Source organism: Onychomys torridus, chromosome 22 (assembly GCF_903995425.1).
Source record: "Onychomys torridus chromosome 22, mOncTor1.1, whole genome shotgun sequence".
Classification (NCBI taxonomy): Eukaryota; Metazoa; Chordata; class Mammalia; order Rodentia; family Cricetidae; genus Onychomys; species Onychomys torridus.
The window spans coordinates 20321554-20339424 of record NC_050464.1 but is presented as its reverse complement, the minus strand read 5'-3'; the positions used below and the strand labels follow the sequence as shown (position 1 = coordinate 20339424).

The window sequence follows — 17871 nt, the reverse complement described above, 5'->3', positions numbered from 1 at the left end:
ACAGAACAACCACTAGATGTAGAGACCAGAAAATGGTGGCACACATGCCTTTAATCCTATCACTTGGGAGGCAGAGATCCATCCGAATCTCTGTGAGTTTAAAGCCACACAGGAAACAGCCAGGCATGGTGACTCACGTCTTTAATCCCAGGGAGTGATGGCAGAAAGCAGAAAGGTATATAAGGCGTGAAGACCAGGAACTAGAGCTGGTTAAGCTTTCAGCCTTTTGAGCAGCAGTTCACCTGAGATCCATTTGGATGAGTTGGATGAGGACTCAGAAGCTTCCAGTCTGAGGAAACAGGATCAGGTGAGGAATTGGCGAGGTGAGGTGGCTGTGGCTTGTTCTGCTTCTCTGATCTTCCAGCATTCACCCCAATACCAGGCCCTGGGTTTGTTTTTATTAATAAGAACTTTTAAAGATTCATGCTACAGAAGATTAGTTCATATATATATATTTTTAACCACTGTACATACCCCTTCCCAAAATGCATCTGATTTTAACCTTATGCTCTTGTGCATACCTAATTACACACAGATTTAAGATAGTAAATAGAAGATTCTCTCTAAAGTTTACTTGAAGGACACAGTTTGCCTCACTGGCATGTACCCAACGCCAGCCAGTTCAGGCTGGATCAGCCATTCAGTTTTTCTTATTGGATACTTGGAAATCCACTTGAGTAGGAAACGTTGAAATTTTATTGTTAGGGTCAGAGAAATCTATACTTTTGTTCAGAAATGGGAGTGTGTAGCCTGATGTAGGTGGGATTCAAGGGGCTCTGACATTGCTGGGTGCTATTAGGAGAGGTGTGTAGGTGTGTAGGGGTGTGTGTGTGTGTGTGTGTGTGTGTGTGTGTGTGTGTGTGTGCGTGTGTGCATATTGTGTGGAAGTGAAGGAGCCATACTGCCAAATGCATTATTACAAAAGGGACATGTCCAAAACCCCAAACCAAATAGGGTCGCATGGTGCTAAGCTGTCTCTTTTGCTTGCCTCAGAAACAGCTCCCAAAACTCAGTGTTCAGGAAATAGCCAACAGGTTGGAGTGATGGTGAAGTTGACAACCTGAATTTAGAGTGCTTAGGTCTACATAAAAAGTCAGGTGTGGTGCTGTGTGCCTATAACTCCAGTACTGTGGAGGCAGAGACAGGAGGATCCCGTGAGCTCACTGACCAGTCAACCTATCTGGATCTGTGAGCTCCAGGTTTAGGGAGAGACCCTGTCTCAAAAGACAAAGTGAAGACACCATCAACCTCTGGCCTTCACACACACACACACACACACACACACACACACACACACACACACAGTGATTTGAGACCACTCTGACACTGACTCAAAAAAAAAACATCCTATGCTTGTCCATCTCCTAGAAAGACAGTTTTATTGGATGCTTATTTTAAAAAGTAGGGCTAAGTGTAAGCATTGCTCTTGCACAGAACCAGACTGTGGGATTCCCAGCACCTGTGTTGGGTATCTCACAAGTACCTGCACTCCACATTGAGGGTCTCTGTGGGTAACTGTATTCACATGCACACAAAACACAACAGCAAAGATTAAGAAATTAGTAATGCAAAGAAGGAAAATAACAGAGATGACTGAAAGACAAGGCAGGTTGGAGTACCAGGCAAAAGTGGGTATAGAGATGTAAGAACTTGACCTTCCCAAAGGACTGTGATATAAATGATGAGGGAAGTGGGCATGGATGTGCTTAGCAAGCTAGGGAGATGCCTTTGGAAGGAGCTGGAAAGAACCTGGGGTAGAGGCTCTGGGGGTCATGACTGTAGAGGCACAGTCTGGGAGAAGAGAGAAGGACTGGAGAAGTCAGTGTCAAATTGTAAAGACATCTCAGTGTCTGGGGAAATATTTCTGTCTAGTTCTTTGGGTGAAGAAGTGGTTGCAGATATTAAGTAGTGTTGCTCAGCAAAGGCCATTCCATTTCTTTAGATTCATTTTTTACTGTGTATGTATGTCGGTGTCTATGTACATGAGCGCAGTTGCGCATGGAGTCCAGAGAGGGTGGATGCCCTGGAGCTAGAGTTACAGGCGGTTGTGAGCTGCCCAACATGGGTACCAAGAAAGCAAGTTGGGTGCTCTGAGTGCAGTAGTTGCTTTAAGAACTGAGCTGTCTCTCCAGCCTGGGTCACCCCATTTTGTAGGGCTCTTCCATTAACTTGCTTTTTGTAAATTCTTGCCCTCCCTAATGCCATAGGCAATTGTGCATACAGATCCCAGGCAGACAGACCATCTCTCCCTGGCCAGCCAGGAATCAGAGGCAGTGTGACTGCAAGCATGTACCACAGACTGCCCATCAGTCCCATGGCATAGAGCCTCCTCTATTTTCTGCTCTTAAGAAGGGATTCATACTCTATGGTGTGAGCCAGAGCTCTCCCTTGGTGCCCTTGCCATGGTGTTGTCTGCCTGTCCTTCTATGCTGTTAATATCTCTTTTAATAGTTCATTTATTAAAAGGAAATCTGTCTTGGAGTCCCCTTTGAGCCCCAAATTTGCAACCTTCAGCCATCGGTGATTCTCTCAGGTCCCAAACCCAGGAGGATGGAATCCCAAATAGCTGAAGTTTCCTGAAAGTGTCTGGGAGGTGAAAGAGACTGCAAGAACATTTCTTAAGATAGTCATTTATAAAATCCTTTGGTTAAGTTTACAAATGAGACCCTCTATAAAATACCATATTCACTAGGGAAATAATTCCAGGATTGATCTAAATCCTTTAGTCTCATAGTATTTATGTAAACATCTGTCTCAGTCGGGTCCCTGCAGGAAACAGATGGCATACTCCAAAGGAGAAGCTGAAGGGAGTGGAGAGACAGGGCTGTTTACACAGATGTGGGCCGGGTTAAGCCAGCTGCCAGAGGCAGTCAAATGTCTAGGCTGTTACCACCTCTGGGTCAGAATTAAGAATGTGTGTGTGTGTGTGTGTGTGTGTGTGTGTGTGTGTGTGTGTGTGTGTGTTGACTGGAGGGTGTGTGTGTGTGTGGAGCGTTTCTGTATTCTGCAGGACCTGATTCCATCAGCGGAGCTTTCCATCTCTGGATGAAGGTCCAAGACCCTAGAAACTCCATCAGTCCCAGGCAGAATAAAAAGACTGAGAAAACGAAAGGGATGCAGGAAAGGAATGAACCCCCTCTCCCAGGATCTAGTCTCAGTTCCTGCTGGCTGAGCATCAGAAACTTCAGTGGCAAATGACAAAATCATGGTTGTCTTCAGAAGGCAATGTGCACTTTCCCAAGAAATGGGAATGTTAAAAACAAACAAACAACCAATAGACCCTGAGGAGGTGGTAGAATAACACCCACCTAGTAGGCACAAAACCCTGGGTTTGGTTCGCGGTGTAGTATGAGCTGGGTGTGGTGGCACATGCCTCTAATCTCAGCATTTAGGAGGTATATGCTGGAGGAGAAGGAATTCAAGGTCTTCCTTAGCCATGTAGCTCTTTTGGGGGGGGGCAGCCTGGGGTAGAGACCTTTCTAAACAATCAAACCCTGTGTATTAAGGTGACCTTGACTTTATCCATACCAGCACTTTGTCTCTTGTGCCTACATCTGAGCAACTCAAACTGTCTTACAATTTCATTTACAAATAGGAAATGCTCCTAAGAGAAATAAGTCAACCAGCCCATACTGTTTTTTTTTTGTACTTAATTTTTAAACTTTATTTAACCTTTAGACCTTGTAAACTGTGTTTTTTAAACAGAGTCATTTTGGAAGTCACAGAGTCATATGCACAACCATTTCAGAGACAGTTACATGTGACTCTCTGGAGAAGCCTACACCCCGAGATGTATACTATTCTCTTCACAAGTTGTTCCATTGCTCTGCCCCGTCACCACCCCCGTGGTCATTTTTTTCTCTCTCTCCCAGGCTTAAATTGTAAGCATATGCTATCTCTCAGATCTACTCAATAAACTTCCTAGCTTTGCTTCATGCTGATTCCTAAAATCCTTTTCTGTGGCATGGCCAAGGATCCATCATCTTTGCCCAGAGGAGGTCTCTGAGGGGGCAAGTCCTTCTCCTGCGGCTGCTGGATGCTGTGATGGCTGTTTCCCTTCCACTACAGACGCCCCGTCATTCTCCAATATATAAAGAGAGCTGGAGGGATAACTATCATGGCTTCTCCTTCCCCCTGACTTTTTACCTCCTCGTGGTTCTTCTAACTGGCCCAAACGCAAAGGCAACCAAAGACTCTGTTGGTGGAAATCATTCATCTTGTGTCAACTGAGGGTGGAGAGGATAGGAGGTGCTTGGGGGTGTGGTAGGTGGTGGATACACCCAACAGACTGTTATTACTTATGTCCATTTGCAGCAGGACAGAAGGGCAGGGAAGGCTATGGGGGCATGGGAAGGAAATGGAGCCCCTTACTCCAGACTCTGACTGATGCCATAAGCTCACAGGGAGTGGCATTATTAGGAGGTGTGGCCTTGTTGGAATGGGGTAGCCTTGTGTGTCACTTGGGGCAGGCTTTGAGGTCTCAGATGCCCAAGCCAGGCCCAGTGTCTCTCTCTCTTCCTGCTGCCTGCTGATTCAGAGGTAGAACTCTCAGTTACCACTCCAGCACCATATCTGCCTTTGTGCCACCATGCTTCCAGCCATGGTGGCAATAGACTAAACTACTGAACTGTAAGCCAGCCCCAGTTAAATGCAAGAATCCCAGCACAATTTGCTTTGCCTCCTTCCCACCTGTAAACCTGTAGAACTCGAACCAGAAATCTCATTTACAGTACAAGGACAGACACTAGCCCCTTGTTTAACTCTAATGGTTCCTGGTCTTATCTTATCAGAATATAAATCCATCCATAAAACACGCTCCCCCAAGAGCCATCCTATAACCACACTTACTAAAAAGAGAGAGGAGAGAATAGAAAGTTCCTTAGCAATTCTTTGAGATGTAGCTTGGGAGTCACCCGAATGGTAGACAAGTCTACTGCTTGCTCATCCATATATTTCTGACTTTCCCTTGAGAAGCCCATCCCCGCACTTGGTAGAGCCCATCTTTCCTGATCTCCCACTTTTTCTTAACCCCTTTTGCTTAAAATCTTTATTAAATATGTCTTTTAATAAACTCAAATTCTGCTACATATCGACTTACCTCGCTTTTCTGTGTGAAACCCAAGGATCTGATATCATCTGAGTTGAGGTGCCTAAAGGATTAAGGGAACTCCTCGGGCTGATTTGGGTGACCCTGTGGAGCTGTGCCTTGTCCCTACAACTGCTATCCCTACAAGATACCAGTACTGAAACATACTGGAATATTATTTTATAGGGACTGCAGGGTGGCAGTGGCAGGGCACAGGGGAGAAGTTGGCGTCTGTGCTGGGGAAACTGAGATAGGCATGGGCTAGCCTAGGTCAAATATTCTTCTATGCTGTTGGACTCTGATCAGAATTTTCCAAGGTTGGGATCTTGTCAAATAGACACGAGGACTCTCAGGCCTTTGATGGATATTGTATTCATGGTTTGTTGGTAAGTTTGGGATTTAGTGATGCATGCCGGATGTATAGACAAGGTCCTTCCAAGTTCTGATGGAGCAAAGGACAGTAAGGGTCAAGGTTCCCAGTGATGAGGGCCTCACATTTCAGGGAAGGCCCTGGAGGCACTGCCTGGGGACCCAGGCTTGCTGGCTCCTCTGGCCACTGTTGTCCTAGTTGATTTTCATCAATCAGAAATAAGGAGGAGAGTCTGCACTAATGGGATGAGCATCAGCTACCAAGAAGTAAGAGGCACAAGAAACGATGAGGAAGGAGCCCTGGGGACAAGGATGCTTCTTTCTGAATTGTTCTTAATTAGCGGCGGAGGGACTCAGGGGACCCCCTCAGAGACCAGCTAACCACCATTAGCTCCGGCAAAGAACGCTGCCACCACTGCAGCCCCACCTGATGCTTCTCCTTCAGTCCCTTTGGGACCCTTGTTTTCTTGACGGGTTGTGATTCGGTCACAGGCAGGATGGGTGACAAAGAGAGCACTGTAAAATAATGCCCCCTAACTAGGCTACAGCTGACAGACAGCACACCATTCAAACTTTAAAGCTTTAGCAGACGTCTGGCCCGATTTAATGGAGAGACTGAGACGGAGCTGAAGCAGTCAGCCTAACGATCATTTATTGAACACTTGTGAGGGGTTGGGAGTGTGTGTGTGTGAGTGTGTGTGTGTGTGTGTGTGTGTGTGTGTGTGTGTGTGTGTGTGTGTTGTAATCTTTGAAGCCCACGTGGGATAATTGAAAGAGTGAGGTAAGATACTACATGTAAAATGGGGTGTGTGTGTGTGTGTGCGGTGTTAGCTGTTGTTTTTGACATTGTGATTGTCCTTTTTGTGGCTTTGCCCCTGTTTGATTCATTATGTTCCCAGCAAACAGTGCTACAGGGAAATGAGTGAGCAGTTCTCTGGGACCTCCCACCTTCCCCGGATAACTCTATTTCCTGTCTCCTCCACGGGTCTTCTCACTGGCGCCCCTCCTGGCAGAATTGATGGAGTAAGTGCATACCAGGAGTCTGCAGAAATAAAATAAAAGCAAGATGCAATGTCTTCCCTCCTGGAATTTATATCCATTGCCAGCCTCTGTAAAACATGCCTTCAGAGGAGGGACTTGGTTTCATGAAGATGAATGAAAGTCGGGATTGTTTTGACACAGATGTTAGATCACACATTCTCTAGCTGCTTCTCCTTTGCTCAGAAATTAGGCCACACACCCCTGCGGCTCTCTCTCAGCGCATACATGGAGCTGATAAACAAGGCATGCGGTGGCCTTGAAGTTTCTCTCTCCTTTTGTAGCTGTGAGCCCCTGCCCCATTCCCAGGCTCAAGACAACTTCAAATTTGAACTGTGTCTTAAAAGACTTATTCTTTTCTAAATTATGTGTATCTGTGTGTGAGTATGTGCCTGTGGGTATGGGGGCCTTCAGAGTCCAGAAGAGAGCCTTGTATCCTCTAGAGCTGGAGTTTTAGGCAGTTGTAGGCTGCCTAGATGTGGATGCTGGGAACTGAACTCGGGTCCTCTACAAGAGCAGTGAGAGTTCTTAGCAACTGCTCCAACCATCTCTCTAGCACAGAGATGTTTATCTAATGGATTCTTGCCCTGTGACTTCTGGACATGTGGCATGTACACTAGATCATGTGACACAGAAGTCACCTTACTTTACCCTTGAAAACCACCAAAAGTCAAGAGACCCCATTTGCTCTTTGGAACTGAAGGGAATTGAATTAAAGGATAATTTCTTTAGGACTCCTGTCACGCTATGTATGATGGCTGTCTTTCCCAATGAAACTTTTCCTCCAACTTGAGGCTCAGTCTCTCCCTTCAGGGCCCCACTGTTGCTGGTAGCAGTCATGGTGCAGGAACTTTCCCCATGACTATCCCATGTGTGATGCACTCCAGCTTCCTTTCCAGGAGCCTGTAACATCCTTTATAAATCAGAGCAATGATGATGCTCACCAAGCTCGATGGGACCCTTTTCTTCATCAGTTAAAGAATTTAAAGACAGGGCAAGCCCTCCAAGTAGAGAAAAGCCAAAGTTTATTTGCAAGTAGAGAAAAGCCAAAATTTATTTGCAAATATTATAGATGCTTCATGCATATGAAGATGGACACTTGGAGATCAGTGCTGTTGTCTCTAAAGGCTTCTGGGGTTATTTTAGGGTTATGGTGCCCTACTTGGTTACCTCTCCCCATCCACCCCCTTTCTGTGAGCCTACAGGTACCTGTGAGGCCCATCTGTAGTGGGGACTGGGTCTCTGCTTTTGTACAAGAGAATAAAAGTAACTGCTGGATCCCAGCCTTGATGCACTGGTATGGAAAACCCTGTCATTTGTTCTGGGCTCCTCTTTGCAGTATGACAGAGAGAGAGGGGTGAGGAGAAAGACAGAGAGAGACAGAAACAGAGATGACAGAGAGAGAGAGAGAGAGAGAGAGAGAGAGAGAGGAGAGAGAGACTACATGTCAGAGAAAATGGTCTACTTTTAAAGGAATGGAAACATATGGCCTGTGGCTGCACAGGCTGGGGGAGTCACACCAAGAAAAAAAAAATCTAACTGGCTTTTTTCTACCTCCCTCTGCCATTATAGCGGCCCAGGAGTCAATAGGAATGAACACTTTTAGTTAGTTACTTAGAGTGTTACAAGTTCTGCATAACATGCTGCAGGCTCAGCCCAGGCTAGCTTATGCACGGGCCTAAAGTCAACACATCACACTCTGACTCTGTGATAAGAGGCTGACTGTGAGGCAAGCTGTGACTGTCAATGACCTCCTCATTGCAGAAGCGACCGCACTTAGATACATGCTCTTTGAGCACTGCTTTCTACCCATTACTATAAAAACTTTTAAACAGTAGTCTCTGCCATAAGCCCCACAGTAGTGGACTTCATACTTTCCATTGCAGGCATTCCTTCTGCAAGGTTCCCAGCGTAGCGGGATCTTTATTGGCTAGCTAAACATTGTCCCTGAATGCCTTCTTGCTGTCGATGGAGGCTTAGTGTCTGAAGACACTCTTAACATCCTGCTCAATTGGAGCAGCAAGGGAATTTATTCTCCAAATCTCAGAGCTTGGATATAGCTCAGCAGGAGAATGTTTACCTAGTATGCCAGAGAGCCTGGGTTGATTCTTAGAACCTAAACAAAATTAAAATAGAGAAAACCCTAAACTCCAAAATCCTGTTTTGGGGGCTGAAGATAGAGCTCAGCTGGAGAATGCTTGCTCAGCATGCACAAGGCTCTGGGTTCTATCCTTAGCAATACAGAGAGAGAAGGGGAGAGAGCAGAGAATCTTCTTGGGTGTGTTGACTCTTGCATGCTCTCTCTCTTTCTATCCTCTCTTCTCTCTCTCTCTCTCTCTCTCTCTCTCTCTCTCTGTGTGAAATCTCTCTCTCTCTCTCTCTCTCTCTCTCTCTGTGTGTGTGTGTGTGTGTGTGTGTGTGTGTGTGTGTGTGAGAGAGAGAGAGAGAGAGAGAGAGAGAGAGAGAGAGAGAGAGAGAAGAGAGGGACCATTGATACTTTATGTAACAACTGAAAAGAATGTTCATATCACTTAATAAAATGCCAACCCCTTTTAAAAAAAATGTTAGAAAATCTGCTACCACATTATTAGTGTACCTAGTAAAAATGAATGGGAAGATGGGCTGCATGAACTCTGTGGTCTTATTCAACTTGACCCAGAAGTCCTGGCTCTGTGTGCAGGGAGATGATGGTTTTCAAAGCCACATTTGGCATCTCCACTTCTCAGCTTCCCTCCACAACACTAAAACCCCAGAGCCTTGCCTGCCTGGGGATGCACCTGCCTCACAGAGCCTCTCTCAGGGAATCATCTGCTTCATGGAGTCTGTCCCAGGGAGTCACCTGCCTCACAGTCCCTCCCAGGCAATTTTCTGTTGACATCACTGGGAATTGCCTGCATTATGGCTTTTGTCCTTTTCTGGTTACCTACTCCCCACAGTAATGATTCTATTTTCCTGAGTGGATTTAATTGCAAAACAGTAATTGCCCAAGCTGGTGTTAGAGAACGATTTTGTTAGCTCATGGGGACCTTCTCCTCATTAAGAGTTACTGCCCTCTCAATTCCATTTAAGGTCAGAATCTTAGTAGGAGTTCTACTGGCCAGCTCCCAGTTCCTTGCGTCAATGACTTTTTCCATTGTTGTAATCTAATGCCTGACAGGAAAACAACTCAATGAAGGAAGAGTTTGCTTCTCTTCATGTTTAAGAAAGGATCCAGTCCAGTAGCAGGGAAGGGATGTCAATGAAGTAATGAGGAGGCTGGTCACATTGCATCCATACCCAGGGAGCAGCAGACTGCAGAGAGCAATCTGGGACAGGCTACTGTAAAAGCTTAAGGCACGCCTCTGAGTGACCCAGGTCCTCCAATAAAGTTCCATTTCATAGAAGTGCCATGATCTTCCCCAACCAGCTGGGGACAAAGTGTTCAGACACATGAGTCTGGGGTGGGGCATTTATCATTCAAACCACCACACCTCTTACTGGGGACATGTGGGTAATCAGGAAAGGGGTGGCCTACAGACTTAGGAGATGTGGTGTTTTTGATGATGTCGCATTTGAAAAAGGTGCTGAGCAGATATCTTAGAAGATTCATGAGGGACCCAGAAGAACCACAGAGACCAAGGTTATGTAGATTTGAGTCCTCAAACAGACTCTAGTCATCAGGCTGGGACCACTAGTAACTAGGCTTTTGTTGTTGTTGTTATGAAGTCTGTTATTTTATATTTATGATTTGTTACTAGTATAACATCAAATTTATTATACATTTTGATGTGTGACTTGAATGAGTCTCCTAGAAAGTTCATGTGTTAGAAACTTAGTCCTTTAAGTCTTATGGTGATGACATTGGAAGGTGGGGCCTTTAGAGGTTGACCGTTATATGAGTTCATGAGGGGGTATCTCCTTGATGGTGTTGGTGGCTTTATCAGAAGAGTGACCTGATCCAAAGACTTTCTCTGCCATCCTATGTGACACTTCCCACCATATCATATGACAATGGGAATTAAACACACATTCCTGTAGGGTGCATTTCACATTCACACTGCGACACCTCTCCCTGGGGACACGTGGAGACCAGAAAAGGTGGGGTGGGGGTGGGGTACGAAAGTTTAACTGCCCTCAAACCAAAGCAGATTTTGTGAAAAGAGGCCCCAATTATATTATTATTATTATTATTATTATTATTATTATTATTATTATTATTATTATATGTATGGATGTTTTACCTGCATGTATACCTGTGTACCATGTGAATGCCTAGTATCCATGGAGGACAGAAGAGGACATCAGGTCCCTTGGAACTGGAATTGCAGACAGTTGGGAGCCGCTATGTGGCTGCTGGGAACTGAACCCAGGTCCTCTGGAAGAGCAGCCAGTGCTCTCAACCGCTGAGCCATCTCTCCGGTCTCATAAGAGAAGTCCTTAGCGTTTCCTCTGAATTCCCAGGAGGGATGAACAAACGTAAGGAGAGGGATTCCTCCATGGTTGTCTCTTCCTGGACCTTGCTGGATCCGTGTAAGGGGGAGGAGTGAAGAAGAGTCACCTTTTCTGATTTAACCATAGGAAAAGATCAGAATCAGAATGAGAACGTGCTTTCTGTAAGAAATAAAGTAAAGGTGGTCCATTGCCAATATCAAGGGTGACACTAATAAACTTAAGCTGGCCAGACCACAGATAAGCAAGGGGCATTCAACCCGTCCTCCCTGGCTGCTGGCACCTGCTTGCCTAGGCACTTTTAGTTTATCTTAGGTTTGTTATGCAACCGTGCCCACATGCAAGGCTGAAGGAGGAAATCTCTAGCGCCAGCAAGATGGGAATTTGGGGTGTGGTTATATTATGTATCTGAAGTACCCGCCAATGGTGAAGGGAGGGGAGGACCTTGTGACTAGAGCTGTGAAAAGCACTCCATCAGGGCATTGGTCATGTGGTCTTCGTCTTGGATTGGTACCAGTTCTACAGAAATGAAGAATAAACTGTTGCTCTCCCTGATGGCAGTGGAGATTTGTAATTGAGGAGCAAGGGTGTTGCTAGTGGACATGAGTGAGGTAGGTTGTGTGTTGTCTCTGACTTAAACCATGGAGAAACATCATAATCAGGAGACAAATGGCTGCTGTGCAGAGCTGTGCTGACCCTTGGCCCCATCTGTCTGACCTTTGGACCCATCTGTCAGTCACTTTTGCATCTTTATGACCAACAGATTGGATAGAAACAACTCAAGGGAGGGAAGGCCTATTCTGGCACATGGTTTCAGAGGGCATCAGTTCACAATGGCAGGGTTACTAAAGTTGGGGCTCACAGTCTGTACCTCAAGAAGTCACGTTTAGCTGCCCATTCTTGAGAAGCCAAGTAAAACAGCAGAATTAATAATAAAAGGCAGAACAAGGACTTCTTATTCCATGTGGCCACAGTGGGAAGAGGGACAGAGAGATCCAGGGACACCCCTTTAAGTCCATCTTCGGGGTCATGTAGTGAGACTGAAGTTGAAACAGAGAGCTCAGGACGTGCACATCTGAGTAGTCCTGGTCAAGGTGTAGGTCTGCCCACCACAGACACATCAACGTTGGCTTCAGTTCCATTCTATAGGATGGTCTCTGGTAAGTTGTAAAATCTTTCCCCAGAGATAAGTTCCTCCTCTAACTGGCAACTTTTCCTTTCCCAAACATGAGATTCCTGGGGAAATCATCCTCTGCCCCACTTATTTCATTGTTTCAAGAGTCTGATAGTCAGATTGAGGGCATAGGATCTCTTTAGAATGGGACATTTCTGCCAGGCCAGCTCTGTCAGGGAAAACATGGTGGAGTAGGAGGCTGAAGTGTGTGGGGAGCCTGGGAACGGGGACGTGCAGAAAGCAGAGTATTATGCTAACTGTTTCTGGGGAGACATGAACAAGTACATCCACCCCAGATGGGGCACCAGGAACAGACCAAAGGATGATTTCACTCAAGTTCAACTTGGTGAACCGGTGAACTTATTGGACTTACTTCCAAGAGCATGGGAGAGGTGTTACTCATAGAGTGGGGCTGACCCCCAAACAGCTGTATCACTGTGAAGTCTTGTCCAGTTGTGGTGTTAGGGTGGGACCTCATGGATGCTGAATCATGGAGTACCAGTTCAGATAACCTTCTACTTCCTGTTTAGTAGGTTCCAAGATCCCTTGCAGCTGGGGCAGGGGTGGGAGGAGAGGGAGTAAAGGCTGGAATCCCAGGTGAGGGTCCCGTGACCCTCCCCTTCTTCCTTCTCCTAGTGGGTATCAACAGCCTAGTTACTATTCCCATAGACTTAACTATCACTATTGTTCTGTTTAACTAGTGACCTTGGCTACCAGGTCAGGAGGCTCTCCGCTACAAAATAGAGGCAAGTTCAAAGCCAGCCTGGGCTATACTGGTGAGACCTTATTTCAAAAGCAAACAAGCATTTTGTATTTTTGGTTGTGAGCCTAGCCTTTAACGGCTGAGCCATCTCTCCAGCCCGCAAACAAGCATTTTAAAAATAATACAAAGCAACAAAACTCAGGGTGTGTGTGTGTGTGTGTGTGTGTGTGTGTGTGTGTGTGTGGACAGTTTACACATCGATGTCGGATCAGGAAACTGAGAAAAGCTTGGCTGGCACTGGGAGCCAGAGATCATCTTTTAGGAATCCTTCTTGGAAGACCCATTTTCACCCGTGTCCCCCTCACTGTTTCCTAAAGGTTGCACAATCTCCCCAAATAGCACCACCAGTTGGGAGCAAGCAAGCATTAAAACACAGAACTGTGCAGAGCATTTCAGACTCAAATCGGAACACAGGGGGAGTCAGGAGATGGAAATCGGGCTGGCCAGGTGGCTCAGCAGGTAAAGGTTCTTGCTGCCAACTCCCACAGGGTGGAAGGAGAGATCTGACTCTTTGCAAATTGTCTCTGATCTTCACGTGGGTGTGTCCGTGCTCTCACACGTGCAAAGTAAACAAACAAATAAATGTAATAGAACATCTTAAAAAAAAAGAAATGCATTATATTAGGGAATCTTTAGTTTTGGACGAAGAGAGTTAAGAGCATTTTAGTTCACCCAAGAGGCCATAAAGGAATCAAGGGTAGGGTGGGTTGGGCGGGAAGATAGCTGAGAAAGTGGGGGAAAGGGCAAATGTAAAGTGTGTGTGTGTGTGTGTGTGTGTGTGTGTGTGTGTGTGTGTGAATGGATGGGTGGACACAAAGTGCTAGGGTGAGGCTGAGGCATGATGATGAGCATGCATGAGGTGATGACCCTCTGGGGATACCTTGGCTTGCCTACTGATTTCCTCCTAGTTCCCCATAACGCTTAGCTGAAGCCAGCTTGGCTTTCTACCACCCATCAGCACTGGTGTGGGAGGATATAATGGAACATAATGAACGCTCAGATGCCTGATGCTGAACTATGTGAACTCCTACATTGTGCTGGAGTGTGCAGATTTCAAGGTGTTTTTTTTTTGTTGTTGTTGTTGTTTGTTTGTTTTTGTTTTTGTCCTAAGAACAACCAGCTGTTCTCCCTCACAGAAAACAGACAAGATGAGGGCTTAGAAGGGAGAGAGGAGGATTTATTGAATTTGATGAAGGATTTCCTGGCTCTGGAAACACAAAGAGAAATAGGATCTTTGCAGTGGGATGTCTAGAAGGAATTGGAAATTTGTAATGCTGAACAAAAGCACCCTGAGTGCTGTGGCTTAAACATTCTCCTGTGCAGGCGCAGGGTACATTAATTATGGTCACTTGTCACTGTGGCAAAAATGCCTGATGGGAACATCTTAAGGGGAGAAGGTCTGCTTTGGCTCATGGTTTTAGAGGGATTTCTGTCCGCCATGGTGGAGAAGCATGGTGTCAGAAGCAGCTTTCTCTATGGTGGTGTAAAACTAACAGCGGTGATGGTGGATGTCTGGGGGCCCTGCTGAAGTCATTCCCTGGTACAGACAAAGGAGTGAATGACTAGAAAAGACAGAAGACTAAGCCATAGAGAAAGAGAAAAGTCACAGCTCTAAACCTTGGGGGATGGAAGGGGCCCTAAGGCTGGCAGTTCGCCAGAGGGATGCTGGCTTGGGTGTTTTATAGGGTCCCTGGGTCCCCCCTTTTCTCCGCTGGTCCTGTTTAGATACACTTCTTATACTTTCTTCATCCATCCCCCTCTCTCTTTCTTAACAGGGTCTCATATAACTCAGGTTGACCTCAAACTCATCATGTAGCCAAAGACGACCTTAGATGTCTGATCCTCCTGCTTCTCCTTCCACGTATTGGGATTGCAGGGGTGTTGCTTCTGGTGAATCCTCTCAAAGCCTCTATGACAGGAATCTCTTCTTATTGTCCAGCTCTGCACTCATTGAAGCAGGTTGGACTAGAATGGCATCTCCTCATACTGGTGCCCCACCTCTACCCCACAGCAGCCATTTTATCATTTATCCTGTGGTACTGTTGGAGGCTGGTCCTCTCTAGCTCTGTGGCCTGCCAACTCCAGTCAGGTTGGATGAATGGAAAACACAATGAGTTACCTAGTCTGGCTGGCCAGTGAGCCCCAACCATTCTCCCATCACCACCACCTCCACAGTGTTGGGATTGTAAGCCCGTGCCACCCTAGCCGGCTTTAAGTAGGCACCAGGGATCTGAATTCAAGTCCTCAAGGTTGTGTAGGAAGTTCTTTGCTGCCAGAATCATCTCCCCAGGCTCCCACATAGCTGTTTTGTTTGCTTGTTTGTTTCTGTTTTTGTTTTTTGAGACAGCGTTTCTCTGTGTAGCTTTGTGCCTTTCCTGGAACTCACTTGGTAGCCCAGGCTGGCCTCGAACTCACAGAGATCTGCCTGGCTCTGCCTCCCGAGTGCTGGGATTAAAGGCGTGTGCCACCACTGCCCAGCTTTTTTTTTTTTTTTATTTAAATAAATGATCTCTGATACTGTTGTAACTTATCTATTGAGGGCTTGGTGGATGATCCTGCAGGTCCCTTTCATCTCAGACAAGCTGTGATTCTGGATAATGGACAAAAAATCTTTTGCCTGTTTTTCATCAAAAAAAAAAAAAAAAAAAAAAAAAAACACCTTCAGTCGTTTATCTGTTTCAATCGTTTTCTCTCGGTGCCATGGCCACAGTAAACAGACATGAGGAAAATTGTTCTCCTCTTCATTCTCCTCCGGATGAAAAGCTTCTAAGTGCCAGCCAATGTGGAAAAATTCATCTGGGCTTTTGCCGTATTGTGGAATGAACAAAGAATAAATCTGGTTTTGTGGAAGATGAAATTTTCTTTTCTCAGGTGGTCCCTTGTGGTAGAGAATACAGGAGGAAGGAAGGAACAGGGGAATGAGGCTGATCATCTATTTAAAGGGGAGGGTTGGAATCACGCACTGCCAAAAGAGAGACTGCCAAAGGAGAGGCATAGTGTGGGCGCCCAGCTCTGTTATGAGTTCTAGCAGAGGCTGCTTGGAGGGCACGTGGCTTCATGAAGAATGAGAACATGAGTGGCCGGGGAGAATGACTTAAGCAGCCAAGCACTCGCCTTGTATGTATGAGGACCTCAGTTCAATCCCTAAGAACCCATGTTAAAAAACAAAACCACCAACCAAAACAGTGTGGCTGGAGATGTAGCTTAGAGGCAGAGGGATGGATTGCCTAGCATGCACTCCGAAAACAAACAAACAAACAAACAAACAAACATACAGACAGACAGACAGACAGACAAGCAAAGGAAAAACAAAACTCAAGGGGACAGTGAGATGGCTCAGCGGATAAAGATGCCTTTGCCTGACCTGGTGACCTGCAGTCTACCCCGGGTTCTACACAGTGGAAGGAGAGCACCAGCTCCCTAAAGTTATCCTCTGCCCTCCACATGCTCATGTGAGTACATGCGTGTGTATGCACACATACGAAAGTATGCACACAACGAATGGACTGACGTAATAAAGGTAAGAAAATAAAAGACTATATTTCCAGGGATCATTTCTATAGTTCACTACTAGAGGAGTTTCTTTGACTGTGTAGAGAACCCGAGACCAAGAAGATGAGATGTAGTGTTCCCTCAAAAAGGAAAAAAAAAAAAGCGAGCTATGCTAGCACAGGCTCTCATAATTTCAGTGCTGTGGAGGTGAAGACAGGAGGCCATCTGGTGTCCACTCACCAGCCTAGTCTACTTGGTGAGCTCCAGGCCAATGAGAGAACTTGTCTCACAAAATAAGGTGGATGGAGTCTGAGAAACAATAGGAAAGGTTGGATTCTAACTTCCACATGCAACTGCACACAACTGCCTGTTTACCTGGGTGCACACATGCACACACACACGTACATGCATGCATGTGCACGCGCGCGTGCGCACACACACACACACACACACATCTATACACTTGCTCAAGAATTAAGATATGAGGAGGTGTTTTGTCAATTGTCTTTCTGTTACTATGGCAAAACATCTGAGTAAAGCAACTTCAAAAAGAAAGGGTTCCTTCGCCTCACAGCTTCGGTCCGTGGTCACTTCATCTCTTTGCTGTGGGTGCACAGGAAGGTTGAGCATCATGGCAGAATGGTTATGATAGAGTAAAGCTGTTCATGTCATGGCATCCACTAGAACAAGAAAAGCAAGGTGTTGTTGGTTGTTTTTTACTTTTTTGGGGGACTCGCTACCCAGCTTCCAAATAAATCACACACAAAGGCTTATTCCTTATTATAAATGCCTGACCTTAGCTTGGCTTGTTTCTTGCCAGCTTTTCTTCATTTTAAATTACCCCATCTACCTTTTGCCTCTGGGCTTTTTCCTGTTCTTACTTCTGTGATCTTACTTTCACTCTTACTCCATGGCTGGCTGTGTGGCTGTGTGGCTGTGTGGCTGTGTGGCTGTGTGGCTGTGTGGCTGTGTGGCTGTGTGGCTGTGTGGCTGTGTGGCTGTGTGGCTGTGTAGCTGTGTGGCTGTGTAGCTGTGTGGCTGTCCCTTAGCATCCTCCTCTCTTTGTTCTCTTGCTCTTTCTTCTTTTCCTCCCAGATTTCTCCTTTTATTTATTCTCTCTGCCTTCCAGCCCTGCCTATCCTTTCTCCTGCCTCACTATTAGCTGTTCATCTCTTTATTAGACCATCAGGTATTTTAGACAGGCGCAGTAACAGAGATTCACAGAGTTAAATGCAACATAAAAGAATTCAGCACAGCTTTGTATCATTAAACAGATGTTCCACAGTATAAACAAATGTAACACATCTTAAAATAATATTCTACAGAGAGGCATGAAGATTAATATGAAAGAAGTCAGTTATGGCCAATGAGATGGCTCAGTGGTTATACACGTTTGCTGCCAAGCCTGATGACCTGAGTTTGATCCCCAGGACTCACATGGTGGAAAAAGAAAAGCTGACTCCTGGAAGTTGTCCTGTGACCTCCCCATGCATACTTTGGCATGAATGCAGGGGCACATAT

At 45.8% G+C, this 17871-nt stretch overlaps 1 non-coding gene across 1 annotated transcript; it reads left to right on the top strand.

The window, feature by feature from the left end:
- The first annotated feature begins 16390 nt into the window (after positions 1 to 16390).
- Positions 16391 to 16608, top strand: LOC118572823. Its single transcript, XR_004943523.1, has one exon. It is a non-coding gene; the product is annotated as a small nucleolar RNA U3 (small nucleolar RNA).
- Positions 16609 to 17871: the final 1263 nt, after the last annotated feature.